The sequence below is a fragment of the Triticum dicoccoides genome, chromosome 5A (assembly GCF_002162155.2).
Source record: "Triticum dicoccoides isolate Atlit2015 ecotype Zavitan chromosome 5A, WEW_v2.0, whole genome shotgun sequence".
Taxonomy (NCBI): Eukaryota; Viridiplantae; Streptophyta; class Magnoliopsida; order Poales; family Poaceae; genus Triticum; species Triticum dicoccoides.
The window spans coordinates 137,239,539-137,257,677 of record NC_041388.1 but is presented as its reverse complement, the minus strand read 5'-3'; the positions used below and the strand labels follow the sequence as shown (position 1 = coordinate 137,257,677).

At 41.2% G+C, this 18,139-nt stretch overlaps 1 pseudogene; it reads right to left on the bottom strand.

Annotated features, from left to right (window-relative positions):
- Window positions 1-15,996: 15,996 nt before the first annotated feature.
- On the bottom strand, window positions 15,997-17,883 carry LOC119300352 (annotated as a pseudogene).
- Window positions 17,884-18,139: the final 256 nt, after the last annotated feature.

Below are 18,139 nucleotides of genomic sequence, written 5' to 3'. Positions count from 1 at the left end.
CACCCCGCTGTTGCGCCGCCGCTTGCCCGCGCCGCCACCCCGCGCTGCCACGCCGCTCGCCGGAGCCGCCCGCCGCGCCGGACCTCGCCGGAGGTATAGCGCCGTTCGTTTTAAAAAAAACGATTACAAACCCTAGTTTTTTTTGATAGATCAGTTCGCCGGTTTTTTCGGTTTAGTTACTTTGCGGATGTTCGTCCGTACGTTCATTTTAATGAACGGAGTTCACTATTTAGCCACAGACAACGAACGCTCATTCGTTAGCCTGTTCGTCAGTTTTCTTTTTCTCGGATTTTCCGCGATTATTTTCAATCATGATTTCTGATCCGATTTTCGTTTTAGTTTATCTTTTCGCTCGTTTGTCGGAATCAGGCGATTCAAGCACCTAGATCTTCGTCTCGAAACCCTCTTTCTGTTTATCCAACTTGAACAAGCTTTTGCTACTGTAAAATTTGACCTTAGTCCAGATTAGCAAACGGATCTTTTTTTTCGCAGTTTGAGTTTCGTTGCTCCGTTCGATTTGATTCTTTTCGCAAACCGGAGTTCTTAAGTTGAACTTTCTGGTTAGATCTTCTTGTTTGAGATTTACCCGTGTTTCTTTGCTTGTTTGCTTATGTATGCTATTGTTTGTTTGCGATAGAACACCCGGAGTGCGAAGCGTGCTACTACGAATCCCTAGGTTTTGCGGATCATCAGCAAGGCAAGTAACACTTTGATCATACCCCTTTATCACCCAGTTTTTATGCATTAGTTCCAATCCTCAAACATTGCATGCTTAGGATGTGATTAACATGTGGGTTGGGAAGTAGTTGATGAGGTAGAACCTGTTGCCCTGTTATTATCAAACCCTTGGGAGTTACTTCTACGAATTGCTTATACTGCTATGCTATGCTCGTAGACGTGGTTTGGGTGAGTGAAATCCATGACAGATGTGAGATTGTTAATTAATGGTTCAACTTAAGGTAGCAACTTGAATACACATCTGGGTGGATTGTTTGTTGGGCACCTGGAGAACCCGGTGTTGTCCTAGGATATCCTGGAGTACCCGTGTGATAATCCTATGGTCTGCCACCCAGGCTCAAAGGGAACCGAGATATTTTCATGCTAGAAACTTCCGTGTGCAGCCACAAGCTATTATAGGCTCTAGCATAGTTGAGTAAGTTGCGTGAAGCTCCTGAAGAGGTGGATCAGCAGGTAGAGGGATGTAGGTTGGTATGGTCTGCCCGGAGTAAGAAGTTAATGCTTCTGAAAGACTGTGTCTCGGTCATCCGTTTCTCAAACACCCTGTAGTGCTGGAAATCCAATGGAGGAGATCGAGTCTTGTGGGGAAAAGTGCGCAAACCTCTGCAGAGTGTATAAACTAATCATGGTTAGTCGTGTCCCCGGTTATGGACATCTTGAGTATCTAGTACTTGGAGTATCCTAAGTATCTCATCACTCTAAAATAATATTGTTGGGTTGTTAATTACTTTAATTGGGATTGAGTTGGAGGAACCTTCTCAATGATGTTTCAACTACCATGATAGTTAAATAAAATCTATTCCTTTGTTGTAGGGAAAATTGTCTTTTTGCAAAACTGTAACCATAGAGTTTTCCACCAGCCAAATATGCATGTAGTGATAGTATTATTCTGTTCCTGCTCTACTGTGTTACTTTGCCAGCATATTCCATGTGCTGACCCGTTTTCGGGCTGCAACGTATTATGTTGCAGACTTTTCAGACGAGGAGTAAGGTTCGTTAGGTCGTTGCCGTGCAGCTCAGCTATGCCGTTGGAGTTGATAGACTCACCTTATCTTCCAAGCCTTCCGCTGTTATCGTATTAGATGGCCTTAAGCCATATTTATTGTAATAAGTTCTCTTTTGAGACATTCGATGTAATAAGTGTGTGATTTCTACTCTGTTATAAATCCTCGAGTACTGTGTGTGTCAGCATTACCGATCCAGGGATGACACTGAAGCACAGAGACTTGACCGTTTGAGGTCGGGTCGCTACATGATAGAAACTTCCAACTCAAGTTTTTCTTTATAAGATTGCATCAAAGCATCAATGATATGTTTAGTAAAAGCTTTATTTTGACTATAAGCATGAGGAGAATTTAGCACGGATTACAACAAGGAAATACAATCTATCAAAGAGCAATTATCATAATTAAAATCCTTGAAATCCAAAATAGTGGGTTCATTGATATTTAAAGTTTTAACCTCTTCTATCCCACTTTTAACAATTTTAGCATCAATATCTAAAGACTCTGAATTTTTGGAACGCCTTCTAGGTAAAAGTAGCTCATCTTCAGCCCCATAATTATCAAGATTCATATTGCAAAACAAAGATTTAATAGGAGACACATCAATAACTTTTATATCTTCATCTTTATTATCATGAAAACTAGAAGAACATGCTTTTATAAAGCAATCTTTCTTAGCACGCATCCTAGCGGTTCTTTCTTTGCACTCATCAATGGAAATTCTCATGGCTTTGAGAGACTCATTGATATCATGCTTAGGTGGAATAGATCTAAGTTTCAAATAATCAACATCAAGAGAAATTCTATCAACGTTCCTAGCCAACTCATCAATCTTAAGCAATTTTTCTTCAATCAAAGCATTGAAACTCTTTTGCGAAGTAATAAATTCTTTAATATTAGATTCAAAATAAGAGGGCATCTTATTATAATTTCCATAAGAATTGTTGTAGTAATTACCATAACTATTAGAGGAATTACTAGGATACGGCTTAGGATTAAAGTTTCCTCTATACGCGTTGTTACCAAAATTATTCCTACCAACAAAATTCACATCCATAGATTCATTATTATTATCAATCAAAGTAGACAAAGGCATATCATTAGGATCAGAAGAAACACTTTTATTAGCAAATAATTTCATAAGTTCATCCATCTTTCCACTCAAAACATTAATTTCTTCTATCGCATGCACTTTCTTATTAGTAGATCTTTCAGTGTGCTACTGAGAATAATTAACCATAATATTATCTAGGAGTTTAGTAGCTTCTCCTAAAGTGATTTCCATAAAAGTGCCTCCCGCGGACGAATCTAAAAGATTTCTAGAAGCAAAATTCAATCCAGCATAATTTTTTTGTATAATCATCCATAAATTCAAACCATGTGTAGGGCAATTATGTATCATTAATTTTATTCTCTCCCAAGCTTGTGCAACATGTTCATGATCAAGTTGCTTAAAATTCATGATATCGTTCTAAGAGAGATGATCTTAGCAGGAGGAAAATACTTAGAGATAAAAGCATCTTTGCACTTATTCCAAGAATCAATACTATTTTTAGGCAAAGACAAAAACCAAGCTTTAGCATGATATCTAAACGAGAAAGGAAATAGCTTCAATTTAACAATATCATTGTCCACATCTTTCTTCTTTTGCATATCACATAAATCAAAGAATCTATTTAGATGGGTAGCGGCATCTTCACTAGGAAGGTCGGTGAATTGATCTTTCATGACAAGATTCAACAAACCAGCATTAATTTCACAAGATTCAGTATCGGTAAGAGCAGCAATCGGAGTGCTAAGGAAATCATTGTTGTTGGTATTAGTAAAGTCATACAATTTGGTATTATCTTGAGCCATCGTGACAAGCAAGTGATCCAACACACGAGCAAACAAGAAGCACGTGAAAAAGAGGCGAACGGAAAAGAGAGAGGGCGAATAAAACGGCAAGGGTGAAGTGGGGGAGAGGAAAACGAGAGGCAAATGGCAAATAATGTAATGCAGGAGATAAGGCTTTGTGATGGGTACTTGGTATGTTGACTTTTGCGTAGACTCCCCGGCAACGGCGCCAGAAATCCTTCTTGCTACCTCTTGAGCACTACGTTGGTTTTCCCATGAAGAGGAAAGGGTGATGCAGTAAAGCAGCGTAAGTATTTCCCTCAGTTTTGAGAACCAAAGTATCAATCCAGTAGGAGGCCACGCACGAGTCCCTCGCACCTACACAAACAAATAAAATCCTCGCAACCAACGCAATAAAGGGGTTGTCAATCCCTTCACGATCACTTACAAAAGTGAGATCTGATAGATATGATAAGATAATATTTTTGGTATTTTTATGATAAAGATGCAAAGTAAAGAAACCAAAATAAACAGTGCCAGAAATAGCTTGTTGACGGGAGATTAATATGATGGAAAATAGACCCGGGGGCCATAGGTTTCACTAGTGGCTTCTCTAGAGAGCATACATATTACGGTGGGTAAACAAATTACTGTTGAGAAATTGAAAAAATTGAGCATAGTTATGAGAATATCTAGGTATGATCTTGTATATAGGCATCATGTCCGCGACAAGTAGACCGACTCCTGCCTGCATCTACTACTATTACTCCACACATCGACCGCTATCCAGCATGCATCTAGAGTATTAAGTTCAAAAGAACAGAGTAACGCTTTAAGTAAGATGGCATGATGTAGAGGGACAAACCCATGCAATATGATATAAACCCCATCTTGTTATCCTCGATGGCAACAATACAATACGTGGCTTGTTGCCCCTACTATCACTGGGAAAGGACACCACAAGATTGAACCCAAAGCTAAGCACTTCTCCCATTGCAAGAAAGATCAATCTAGTAGGCCAAACCAAACTGATAATTTGAAGAGACTTGCAAAGATAACCAATCATACATAAAAGAATTCAGAGAAGATTCAATTATTGTTCATAGATAAACTTGATCATAAACCCACAATTCATTGGTCTCAACAAGCACACCGCAAAAGAAGATTACATCGAATAGATCTCCATGAGAATCATGGAGAACTTTGTATTGAGATCCAAAGAGAGAAGAAGCCATCTAGCTAATAACTATGGAACCAAAGGTATGAGGTAAAATACTCACACATCATCAGAGAGGCTATGGTTTTGATGTAGAAGCCCTCCGTGATCGATGCCCCCTCCGGCGGAGCTCCGAATAAGGCCCCAAGATGGGATCTCACGGGTACAGAAGGTTGCGGTGGTGGAATTAGGTTTCTGGCTCCGTATCTGATAGTTTGGGCGTACGTAGGTATATATAGGAGGAAGAAGTACGTCGGTGGAGCAACATGGGCCCCACGAGGGTGGAGGGCGCGCCTGGGGGGTAGGCGTGCCCCCTACCTCGTGCCTTCCTGGTAGCTTTCTTGACATAGGGTCCAAGTCTTCTGGATCACGTTCGTTCCAAAAATCACGTTCCCGAAGGTTTCATTCCGTTTGGACTCCGTTTGATATACTTTTTCTGTGAAACTCTAAAATAGGCAAAAAACAACAATTCTGGGTTGGGCCTCCGGTTAATAGGTTGGTCCCAAAAATAATATAAAAGTGTATAATAAAGCCCAATAATGTCCAAAACAAAATATAATATAGCATGGAACAATAAAAAATTACAGATACGTTGGAGACGTATCAATGACACAACATAAAAGTAAATAGAAAGTCCCTTAGCAGAGGGAAGCAGTGATTTGCAAAGGTGCGATAGCTCAATTTTTAAAACTGAGATAAATGATATTTTGAGACATGCACCCTTCTCATTTACTTCACGACCATCAGTTATCAATATCTCCCATGCTAAACAGGCTAGTGGCGGTTCCCAAGCGATAAAAGTAAAGTTTTTAACTCCATTGGGAGTTTTTGTTTGATTATTCGAGTGATTAACTCTTTTTGTATTTTGTAGTTTGGGACTGGGCATCCCTATTACTGCCCTTTTCTCGTGCTATGGCGAGTGAATAAACACTCGACCTGAGAATAACCCGCTTAGCATGGAAGATACCGACCACCTCCTATCGTTCCATGAACGATCCAGGCGCACAAAACATATAATTTTTTAGAAGTTTTTAGAGGTGGCACATGTAAATTTACTTAGGATGGTTGGGTAATACCTCATATAGGTAGATATGGTGGACTCATCTGGAATAACTTTGGGTTCAAGGTTTTTGATGTACAAGCAGAATCCCCACTTAGTACAGGCGAAGGCTAGCAATTAGATTGAAAAGCGGCCAGCTAGAGAGCAACAACAATCATGACCATGCATTATGCATAAGTAACATTGGACACTAGCATGAGTAGGATATGATCACCATGAACATAAATATCATAGATTCTATGTTGGTTTTGATTCAACTACATGCATGAACATGTACCAAGTCAAGCCACTTGAACATTCAGATGAGGATACCATATCATCATACTACATCACAATCATTTTAACGTTGTGTTGATATCCAAGATAAATAATTATCAACTCCCAGCTACTTATGCATGGCATGAGAAACTATAATCTCTAATTGTCATAGAAAACATGTTTAATCATAATGGGCTGAATCATGGATTCTAGGTTAAACATATTTACACAAAAAGAACAAGCCGAGTTCATACCAGTGTCTCTCTGCAATGGCCAGTTCATCGAATATCGTCATTATTGCCTTTCACTTGCACGACCGAACGATGTGAAAATAATAATAGTGCAAGAGTGCAATGGACTAAGCTGGAATCTGCAAATATTTTATTCAACGGGAGAAGACAAGGTAAAATGTGCTCCTTATTAGTTCAAAAATTATTCATGTGAGAGCCACTCAACATTTTCATCGTGGTCTTCTCCTTGGTACAACTCGAAAAAGAAAAAGAATTCAAAGAAACACAGTGAAATATTTTTGGAGTTTTTAGTTTTCTTGAACAAGCAAACAAGGGAAAAACAAAAACGAGAAAAACTATTTACACGGGAAAGCTCCCAACAAGCAAAATAAGAACAAGGAACTCTTTTTGGGTTTTCTTTTTAATACTACAGCTAAGCATGCATAGAAAGTAAACTAGCTACAACTATTTTTTTGGTTTTTTCTAAAGTTTTTCAAACACACGAGAAGACAGCAAGAAAATAATTCTAAGCATGGATGATACAATGAAAAAGTGTGAGCACCGGCAAGATGAATAAGTGGACATGAATGTAAAGTCAGTGGGAACATGTACTCCCCCAAGCTTAGGATTTTGGCCTAACTTGGTGGTCGATTAGTAGCCTAGAGGGTAGTAGGGGTGCTGAGGAGCGGGTATCCACTCGTCCCACTGTGGAGGCTCCTCCTGTGCTGCCTCCTCAGCACCCTGAGTGTTCCTGTAGGCGATGATGTCCGCAGGCATGATCCTATATCCGCCCCTGGCAGCATAATCAAACAAAGCAGGTGCGGGCAGTGGAATAATATCATGAGTTTTAATGCTAAAAACTAGTTATAAGGAATACGAATATCAGGATAATCTTGTGCCAGAAAATGATGGTGCTCCATGGTTGCCCTGTCTAGGTAGACCTTGGTCAAAGGGTAATCATGAGGGCGTATCTCAACCTCGAAGTGAGCCGCCAAACGAGTAGCAAAAATCCCACCATGTATTTCACCCTGTGATCTATTAAGATGGAGGTGACAAGACACGATAGCTCCCAAGCTATGGGTGTTGTTGCCCTCTAGTGCTCGGCGTAAAACAGCAAAGTCTGGTGCACTGAGCGCACCTACTTTCTTTCTAGCAAGCAAGCACTTAGCAACAAATAAAGCAAAATAATGTACAACAGGAAAGTGTATGCTAGCAAGCATAGTGGCTGACACCCCTCTCTCATCTCCCACTGTCAAAGTGTGATAAAAATCCTCAAACCCAGCCGGCCTAGGCTCAGCTAAGCTCCCATCAGAAGGGATCAAGCATATATCACAAAATTCAGTAAGTGGTATCTAATGGTTTTCAACATATAAATCGAAGCTCACTTCAGGAGGATTATTCCTAGGTAGGAAAGTAAAACTCTGAACAAAGATATTTGTGAGGATTTGGTGTTGGTCGCACTCATCTATGATGAAGTCGGTGAGGCCGACGTTTGCAACATATTGCATGAACTCCTGAAGAATTCCAGCTTCTTCCAGGAATGGGGTGTGCCGCCATTTGCACGGCCGTACTTCCGCCAACCTCCGAGGGTGGAGATCATTGTCAGAAGACTCCCCAATAACACCCTTGGAGTTCTTCCTAGAGCCAAATTTCCTGGAGATATTCATGTCTGCGTACAATTTTCTGAAAATAAATTTTTTGATGTGACAAAAATTTGTCAACAAAACTTTATAAGATTGATAGCAAGTACTCATAGGGATACATGGAAGCCATAGCAAGCATTCAAACTACTTAGAACACTAAGAATTTAACATGCAACCACATCTATAGCAGCACCAAGAGTAACTAATTATTCAAAATATAAACCACTAAAACAAAAACTAATTGGACAAACGGTGGAGTCACATACCAAATAACAATTCCCCGAAACAGTTTCAGAAACGGAGCTTCGAGCAAAGAGATCAAAATCCGTGGGTTTGAGCTCAAGAACATGGGAGAGAGAGCAATGGAGATTTTTTTCTAGAGGGAGGTGATGATGTGGTATAAAGAGATAAGTGAGGGGCCCACATGGGGCCCACAACCCACCAGGGCACGCCTAGAGGTGCTGGCGCGCCCAGGTGGGTTGTGCCCACCTGGTGCACCTCCCTCTGATATTTATTGCACCAAAGATTCTCAAATATTCAGAAAAAATCATGTGAAATTTTTAGGGCATTCTGAGAACTTTTATTTTTGGGTCATTTTTTATTGCACGGGAAATTCAGAAAACAAACAAAACATGGCATTTTATTTTATTTAACTAATAAAAATAGAAAACAAAAGGTAGGGACAGAAGGTAGTGCTTATTAAATTCATCAACTTCATACCGTTCAAAAATGATTCATTAATAAGGTTGATCAAGTCTTATTAACAACCACTTTCGATTAGCATGAAACCGAAGAACTTTCGTAAATCACTAAGTTACCTCAATGGGGATATGCATTTCCCCAGCAATAAGTATTCCATATTTCTTTTTGATAGTGGGTACATGTATTTGAAAACTTCCAATATTGATTGTTGGAGATTTTTCAATAACATTAATACCATTCACTTGGAATTGTTTCTTCGGAAAGTGCATCATATGCTCATTGCCATTAATATGAAAAGTGACATTGCTTTTATTGCAATCAATAACAGCCCCTGCAGTGTTCAAGAAGGGTCTACCAAGGATAATCGACATGTTGTCGTCCTCGGGCATCTCAAGTATAACAAAGTCAGTCAAAATAGTAACATTAGCAACAACAACGGGCACATCCTCACAGACACCGATAGGTATGGCAGATGATTTGTCAGCCATTTGCAAAGATGTTTCAGTAGGAGTGAGTTTATTCAAGTCAAGTCTTTTATATAAAGAGAAATGCATAACACTAACACCAGCTCCTAAATCACACAAAGCAGTTTTCACATAATTCTTTTTGATAGAGCAAGGTATAGTTGGTATTCCCAGATCTCCAAGTTTTTTAGGTACTCCATCTTTAAAAGTGTAATTAGCAAGCATAGTGGAGATTTCAGCTTCCGGTATTTTTCTCTTATTTGTGATGATGTCTTTCATATACTTTGCATAAGGAGGCATTTTCAAGATATCAGTCAAGCGAGTACGCAAAAATACCGGCCTCAACATTTCAGCAAAGCGTTCAAATTCTTCATCATCATTCTTTTTAGTTGACTTGGGTAGAAAAGCCATAGGTTTTTGAACCCATAGTTCTCTTTCTTTACCGTGTTTTCTAGCAACAAAATCTCTTTTGTCATATCTTTTATTCTTAGTTTGTGGGTTATCAAGATCAACAGGTGGTTCTATCTCAACATCATTATCTGGTTCTTTTTCATTATTTCTTTGAGAGTCTTCATGAACCTCATAATTATCTTTTTCATTATCACTTGGTGAGTGTTCATTACCAGACTGAGTTTCATCATGTGAGATAGAAACTTCATTATCATTATCAGGAGGTTTTTCTATTTCAGGTTCACTAGGAGCATGCAAAGTCTTATCATTCTTCTTTTTATTTTTCTTTCTAGAAGAACTAGGTGCACTAGTGTCATCTCTTTGTGAATCTTGTTCAATTCTTTTAGGGTGTCCCTCAGGATAAAGTGGTTTCTGAGTCATTTTACCTCCTCTAGTGGCAACTCTAACAACAAAGTCATGCATATTATGATTCATTTCATCAAGTAATTCTCTTTGAGATTAAACAACTTGTTCTAATTGAGTTTGAACCATAGAAGCATGTTTTCCAACACCTCTAACATCATTTGAGATTCTAAATAACAAGTCATTCAAGCGAGTAATCATATCAGAATTATATTTCAATTGTTTCATAACATTTGCATTGAAGTGATCTTGTTTTCTAATGTAGTTTTCAAACACATAAAGGCATTGACTAGGATGCATATTGTGAGGATTGTCGTTATCATTAAACTTCATAAGAGAATTTACCTCTACCACCTTAGGCAGTGGTGGTGTATATTAAGCCCATGTATTTCTTCAATATGAGGTAAATTTTTAACATCCTCAGTTTTAATACCTTTTTCCTTCATAGATTTCTTTGCCTCTTGCATATCTTCCGGACTGAGATATAATATACCCCTCTTCTTCGGAGTGGGTTTAGGCGGTGTTTCAGGAATAGTCCAATCATCATAATTTTTCAATATGTCATTCAATAATTCCTCGGCTTGTCCAACAGTTCGTTTCCTGAAAACACAACAAGCACAATTATCTAGGAAATCCCTAGAAGCATCGGTTAGTCCATTATAGAAGATATCAAGTATTTAATTTTTCTTAAGATGATGATCAGGCAAAGCATTAAGTAATTGGCAAATCCTCCTCCAAGCTTGTGGGAGACTCTCTTCTTTTGTTTGCACAAAGTTAAATTCTTGTAAGGCAGCTTGTTTCATATGAGGAGGAAAATATTTTTCAGAGAAGTAGTATATCATATCCTGGGGACTACGCACACAACCAGGAGCAAGAGTATTGTACCAAGCTTTATCATCACCCTTTAATGAGAAAGTAAATAATTTGAGAATAAAGTAATAATGAGTTTCCTCATCTTGAGTAAAAGGGGTGGCTATGTCATTCAACTTAGTAAGATGTGCCACAACAGTTCCAGTTTCATAACCATGGAAAGGATCAGATTCAACCAAAGTAATTAACTCTGGGTCGACAGAGAATTCATAATCCTTATCATCAATAAAGAGAGGTGAACTTGCAAACTTAGGATCGCATTTCATTCTAGTATTCAGAGATTTTTCTTATACTTGTGTAATAATTTCTCTAGATCATCTCTATCATTGCAAGCAAGAATATCTCTAAGTGTTTCTTCACTCATAACATAACCTTCCGATACCTTAGGCAATTCATATCTAGAGGGCTAGTTCTAGTAGGTGTTTCAGGAGTTTCAGTTTCAAGCTCATCATCAGATTCAACAACATCATGTTGTATAACTCTAGCAATTTGTTTATCAAGAAATTCACCAAGTGGCACATCATCATTATCAAGTAAGGTACTAGCATCATCATAAGCATCATTCATAGTAGAAGTAGCATCATCAATAACTTGCGACATATCAGAATTAATAGCATGTTGTGGTGTTGCAAGTTTACTCATAACAGAAGGTGAATCTAAAGCAAAACTGGATGGCAGTTCCTTCCCCCCCTCGTCCTTGAGGGAAATATCTTAGTATTTGGATCCTTCGGATTCTTCATACTGATAATATGATAATAATCCCAAGTGACTCAACAAATATATCTATGCTCCTCGGCAACGACGCCAGAAAAAGGTCTTGATAACCCACAAGTATAGGGGATCGCAACAGTTTTCGCGGGTAGAGTATTCAATCCAAATTTATAGATTCGACACAAGGGGAGCCAAAGAATATTTGAAGGTATTAGCAGCTGACTTGTCAATTCAACCACACCTGGAGATTAATTATCTGCAACAAGGAATCAGTAGCACAGTAATATGATAGTTTTTGATAGTAGTGACAACAACAATAGTAACAGTAACAGTGATGATAGCAGTAGTAACTTAGCAGAAACAATATAAGATAAATTTGTAGGCATTGGATCGGTGACTTGTTGGATGATATTCATCATGTGACAGTTATAACCTAGGGCGACACAACACTAGCTCCAATTCATCGATATAATATAGGCATGTATTTCGTAAATAGTCATACGTGCTTTATTAAAAGAACTTGCATGACATCTTTTGTCCTACCCTCCCGTGGCAGCGGGGTCCATATTGAAAACTAAGGGATATTAGGGCCTCCTTTTAATAGAGAACCGTAACAAAGCATTAACACATAGTGAACACATGAACTCCTCAAACTACGGTCTTCGCCGGGAGTGGGCCCAGTTGTTGTCACTCCGGGGTTGCCGGATCATAACACGTAGTAGGTGACTATAACTTGCAAGATCAGATTTAGAACATGTATATAATGATGATAACATAAACGGTTCAGATCTGAAATCATGGCACCCGGGCCCAAAGTGTCAAGCATTAAGCATGGCAAAGTCATAGCAACATCAATCTAAGAACATAGTGGATACTAGGGATCAAGACCTAACAAAACTAACTCGATTACATGATGAATCTCATCCAACTCCTCACCGACCAGCGAGCCTACGAAGGAATTACTCACTCCCGGTGGGGAGCATCATGGAATTGGCGATGGAGAAGGGTTGGTGATGACGAAGAACGAAGACCCCCCTCTCCGGAGCCCCAAACGGACTCCAGATATGCCCTCCCGAGGAAGAACATGGCTTGGCGGCGGCTTCGTCTCATGGATCGCGATAATTCTTTCTCCCCCTTTTTTCTCCAAAAATAGGGATTTATAGTATCAGGGTTGAGGTCTGCGGGGCCACCAAGTGGGTACAACCCACCTGGGCGGGTGGGTTGTGCCCACCCAGGGGCCCCTCTCCGGTAGGTCTTCGCTCCAGAAATTCTTATATATTATATAAAAAATTTCTGCAAAGTTTCATTCCATTCCGAGAACTTTTATTTCTGCACAAAAATAACACCATGGTAGTTCTGCTGAAAACTGCGTCAGTCCGGGGTTAGTTTCATTCAAATCATGCAAATTAGAGTCCAAAACAAGAGGAAATGCGTGAGAGAAAGTAGATACGTTGAAGACGTATCAGTACACCATCTTAAATCAACCCTGCGTCTTCACCATGATGAAGCGCACAAGCCCTCAGGCATGCGCCATGTGTTGCCATGCCTAGAAGTTGGTCAATCACGCTCCTATGTCATTGTCGTCAATATCACCATCGTATTTTACTTTAACTGTCATGCATGTCGATATGCTAGACTGTCCAAGCTATCCATCTTGTATGTCCGACACTAGCTGAACTTGTCTAACAGCAACCATGTATCACATCGCACCATGTCAACCTAGCACATCATCATGCATTGCTCAATGCCTCTGTAGAACATGATCCTTTGCTCGATGTCTTTGTAGAACATGATCCTTTTTGACACGCTCCAGGCTTCAAAGTCTTCTTCCATGAATTCTCATCCGTGATACTTCCATATTAGCAAGCTTGACTTTTCATAGTCGTGAAACATCTCTATTGTCCCAATACATTTTCCAATCTTGTCTGCATGACTTTCCTACTCAATCAATTTATCTTGACTCAATCATTTCCTACTCCATTTTAACCCTCTAATTTTTCCTTTGGTGGGAAAAAGCATGATATTATTATCCTGTAGTTTAATAATAATAATAAATGTCATAAGAATACAAGAATCGTATAAACCAACAAAATGAGAAAAGGGAAGGAAATCTAAATGTTTGCAGTGCAATGCTCTAGATTAGAGTAAGATGCTTTTCTTCTAAAAATATCGGTTTTCATTGAGAATGAAGGTCCTAAAAGCTGTCAGCTATGTAAATTCTTGAACTACCACTTCCAATGATATGTTTTTGTTTGTTTGTTTTCTTCTAGGTTCAGCCAAACCTGCTGGGAGTTGTGGGATCCATGGGTGACGTCAGACTCTACCATTGTGGCTATTAGAAGCCGGTTTCTCCATCATAAACATGTTGCTCTTGGTTCCTTTCATTGGGTTTCTAGCCTTGGTGTTAATCAACCCTCCCCTAATATGTCTGCCAGTTAGTGCTTTAGCCCTCACCATGAATTACTTTTTTCATGGCATCACTTATATGAGCATGAATAAAAGCACAAGAAATTATTCTCTTCATGACTTACATGACCATGGATATATGCACCTTAAATTGATCTTTTCAATACATCATTCATATGACTAAAGGTTGTATCTACATAGAAAGAACTAAATACCAAGAAACCGTAATGTGGTGTTTTTTGAGAGAAAAAACTATAATGTATGTTGGATGTCTCTATTTGTGCGGAAGATACAAAGAGTAATACGTAGGTAGAGATGGAAGATCTTGGCAACTTATGGTTTTCATGACACATGGCCAACCAATGTGTAACGTTGACTTCCACTGTCCTAGTACTCCTCCAAGAGCGTCTACAGCCGGACTTAACGAATATGCCCCATGCCCGCCGACGCACGGTCAGTGACCGGGCGTGTCCTTTTTGAACCCATATTTGTCCGTCTATGCAGCCATACTCCTCATTTTCTTTCTTATATGTCCGGTCGTGTGCATGTGATTGATGGAGATGAAGAGAGAGAAAGAAAAGAATAAAGAAAGAAAGAGAAAATGTGGTCCGGGGTGAGCAGCGTCCTACGTGACGGACTGACCGGGTGCGTCCGCGAGCCCTCATATCCTCCCTGCATTTGTCCTCAATATGAGGGTTCACGGACAGTCTGGACGTTTAGGGATGATACGAGGGGTTCGGTTGGATCACTTTTTCCCTTCTCTCTCCTGTTTGGTCATCGACCGGTCGCGTCCGCGGACGTTTGAGATGGATTTGAGGAGCCCGGCTATAGATTCTCTAACATTTTGCCATATGGTATGGTGCTCCTGTAATTTTTTTAACATGGCAGTGCGGAGTTTTCGTAGTCTACAATATTCTTTATTTACATTCATTAGATATTTCTTGCTGGCTTATTTTCCTATGCTCCAAATCTTCTTGCTAGGTTTTGACGCTCTTAGGAGCAATTCGAAAGGTATTCCTTGTTATGTTTTTTAAGGACATCACCATGTTTGATTCATTTTAGAATTTATTGGTTCTATTTTATCGTAAATCACTCCAATGCATACTTACAATCAACTTCTTTGATTTACTGATAATTAGATTTAGGGGGGAGGGGGGGGGGTATGATTACGACCAATTAACCGATTCACTGTATTTTCCATTTTGTAACTATGGATATCCGAACAACATATGCTTTTTTGGGAAGGATCACCATTCCAACTACGGTTGTATGCTTTTCTCACACCCTTCGTATTTTGGAAATTGTGTGTGGTTCGTGATTCTTTGTTTTGCTGGACGGTTTGATTGTCATGTATGTTAAAATTATTTGACTGTCTTGGAACTCGAATGGCCTCGACTATATTTTGCCTCAAATTGTAAACGATATGGCCATTGTTTGAGGAATAAAGTTTTGATGATAAAAATAAATAAATTATTTGACTGTCCAATTCTCTTCTTTTCAATAAATTTCAAATCAACGGGCCTTGACATCTCTTACTTTCGCATGTACAAATTATAAACGATATGGGCATCTCACTTTCTTGTTGCATGTTGATTTGTGAGTCAAATTCCTTACTCGTTGCCACAATTTCATCTATAGCATATACAAAATACATCATTATGTTCCACACAAGGAATATCATTCTTATGGTATCTTTATCTTCCACTTTCGGTCATGTTTTAGACCATCAATTTTAGAGTCGATGTGAATATCAAATGCAAATGGAGTCCAGAAATTTATGTGTGTTTTTGTATCTTCTACTTCCTCCGTTCCAAATTACTCTTCACAGAAATGGATGTATCTAGAATTAAAATACATCTAGATACATCCATACATGCAACAAGTAATTCGGAACGGAGGAAGTAAAATTCAAAGCTCCCTAGGAATGATGGCACTCCATCGTGGCTTTGGGGTCACTAGTATGCCCATATGGAACGGAGTGAATTTGTGTATCGCTTTTGGGTCAACTCCTAAGTGAACATGGCACACATATGTTGTTTTCTGTGTTAAAAATAAGAATAGCACAACCACACATATAAGAACTTACTCCACCTCACACATAACATACTGCTTCCACATTCATCAGATAAAAGTGAATCAAAAACAAATCATTGATGTAATTAAAAGCTAGTCCAACTCAGGTGAAACAACAATAATGAAGCAACTGACAGGCTGCATAAAAAAGACTTAACGTGGCAAAGCGCGAGTCACCTCTAATAATCTGTGATGAACGAGCAGACTCGAGCCTCCTTGTACACCTTCCCTGGTTGCATAAGTAGCCCTGCTCCGGAGCACAATGCAAGTCACTGGAGCAGACACAGAGTCCTTCGATGGCGCAACTCTTTTTGATGACGTTGGGAGTTCCATTGATATCGAGTACTTGGTCAGTCCACTCATTGGAGAAGAGCCCGTCGGGGTCGTACCTATTTTTCACTTTAAGGAATTCATGAGCTTTTGGGTACTTTGCGATGGCACCATCGAAGGCGAAGTTCCGGTTCTTGCCCCAATGCGGGAGGCCGCCATACTTGCGCAGCGCCATCTGCTCAATCTCGTCCACCACGTCGGCGTGCACACGTGGCATGCCGTTTGTGTGGCTCCGGTAGAAGACGATGTCGAAGTCGACGGAGTCTTCCTTTTTACCAAGGTAAGCCGATGACGCCTTGACGTACCGCATGACCACGCCCACCTTGGAGTCGAGGGCAGCACAAAACATGTCCGGGTTGCGGTCGCGGAGACGTTGCATGTCAATGACGAACGCCCGTGCCTTGGAGGCTGCGACGCTGAAGCCGGAGTTGTAGTAGAAGGAGCCTTGGATGCGCGGGTCCCAAGCACAGGAGGTGAGGAGGCCATCCTCTGGGCTACTGAGGCATGTGCCAGACGCCTGGATGCGGTGTTGGTACCCCACCACCGGGTATCTTGTGAAAGAGACGCCATCGTTTGTGAAACCATAGGACCGTTGCTCGAAGGCGGCCGCTTGCTGTTCCGCCGCCGCGCGAAAAAGGAGCAAGTCATTGAGGCCATTGCCTGGGGTCGAGACGTCGACGCGGTCGTCCTGGCGGTAGATCACCTTGCCCTGATACGGTAGCCACGTCTTGTCGCCAAACTCGTGGAGGTGGCCCCACGCGGCCACCTTCTCCGCCATGTCTGAGTCGTCGCGCTGCACCATCGTCACCGACCGCTTGAACAACGGCTGCATGGTCAGAGTTACCTGAGAGATGACGCCGAGAACGCCAAGGGAGACCTTAACGGCATCCAGGTCTGGGTGATCGGAACCTAGCTCCCTCACTACGGCGAACCCCTGGCTCGCCGGCGCTGGAGTTACGATCCTCAGCCCGACCACGTACTCGTGCACGGCGCCTCCCTTTCCCCACAGCGAGCTCCCGTGCGCGCCCGTCACCAACATGCCCCCGATGGTCAGGCCGTACCAGTACGGTGAGTGAGGCAGGGACAGCCCCGCCGCGGCAGCGGCCTCGATCAGGTCCCGAAGGAGCATGCCGCTCTCCACCGTCATGAGGCGTTTCGCGACGTCGATGCACACCGTCCGGTTGAGCCGCGCCGTGCTTATGAGTGTACCTTCGTCGCCGCCGGGGTACGCCAGCTTGGGAATGCTGTGTGAGTGCTTGGTGGCCACCTTCACCTTCTGTTTTGTGGACACCACGGCTGCCACGGCCGCGACGAGCTCCTGCTCGGTCCCCGGGTAGGTGACCTTGGCCGCGCGGCAGATGGTGCGGTCCGTGAAGGAGCCGTACGTGTTGGTGATGGTGCAGTTGGACGTGCCATGCGTGCAGATCACCGGGTCCGGCGGAGGGCTGCAGCCAGCGAGCTGGACGAGGACTCCCAAGGGAGAGAAGCACCAGCAAGCTTTCCATTGCTCTTGTTTGGCCATGTGACATTGACATTGTTTTGTCTTGACTGGTTGTAGCTAATAGAGACAAGCTAGGCCTTAAATAGAAGGTCTCGGCATGGCGCACAGCTTGGGGGAAAAGTCCTATTCCACCCGGTCATATTTGTGCAGGCATGCACGTTGGAGTCTGACTTCATCGAGTATCTGACCTGCCTATCTGTCATATAAACCTTGCAATGTTTTCGCGTGAGTGAGTTCAACAAGTTAACCGACAGATCTATTCCCTCCGTTCCAAATTACTTGAC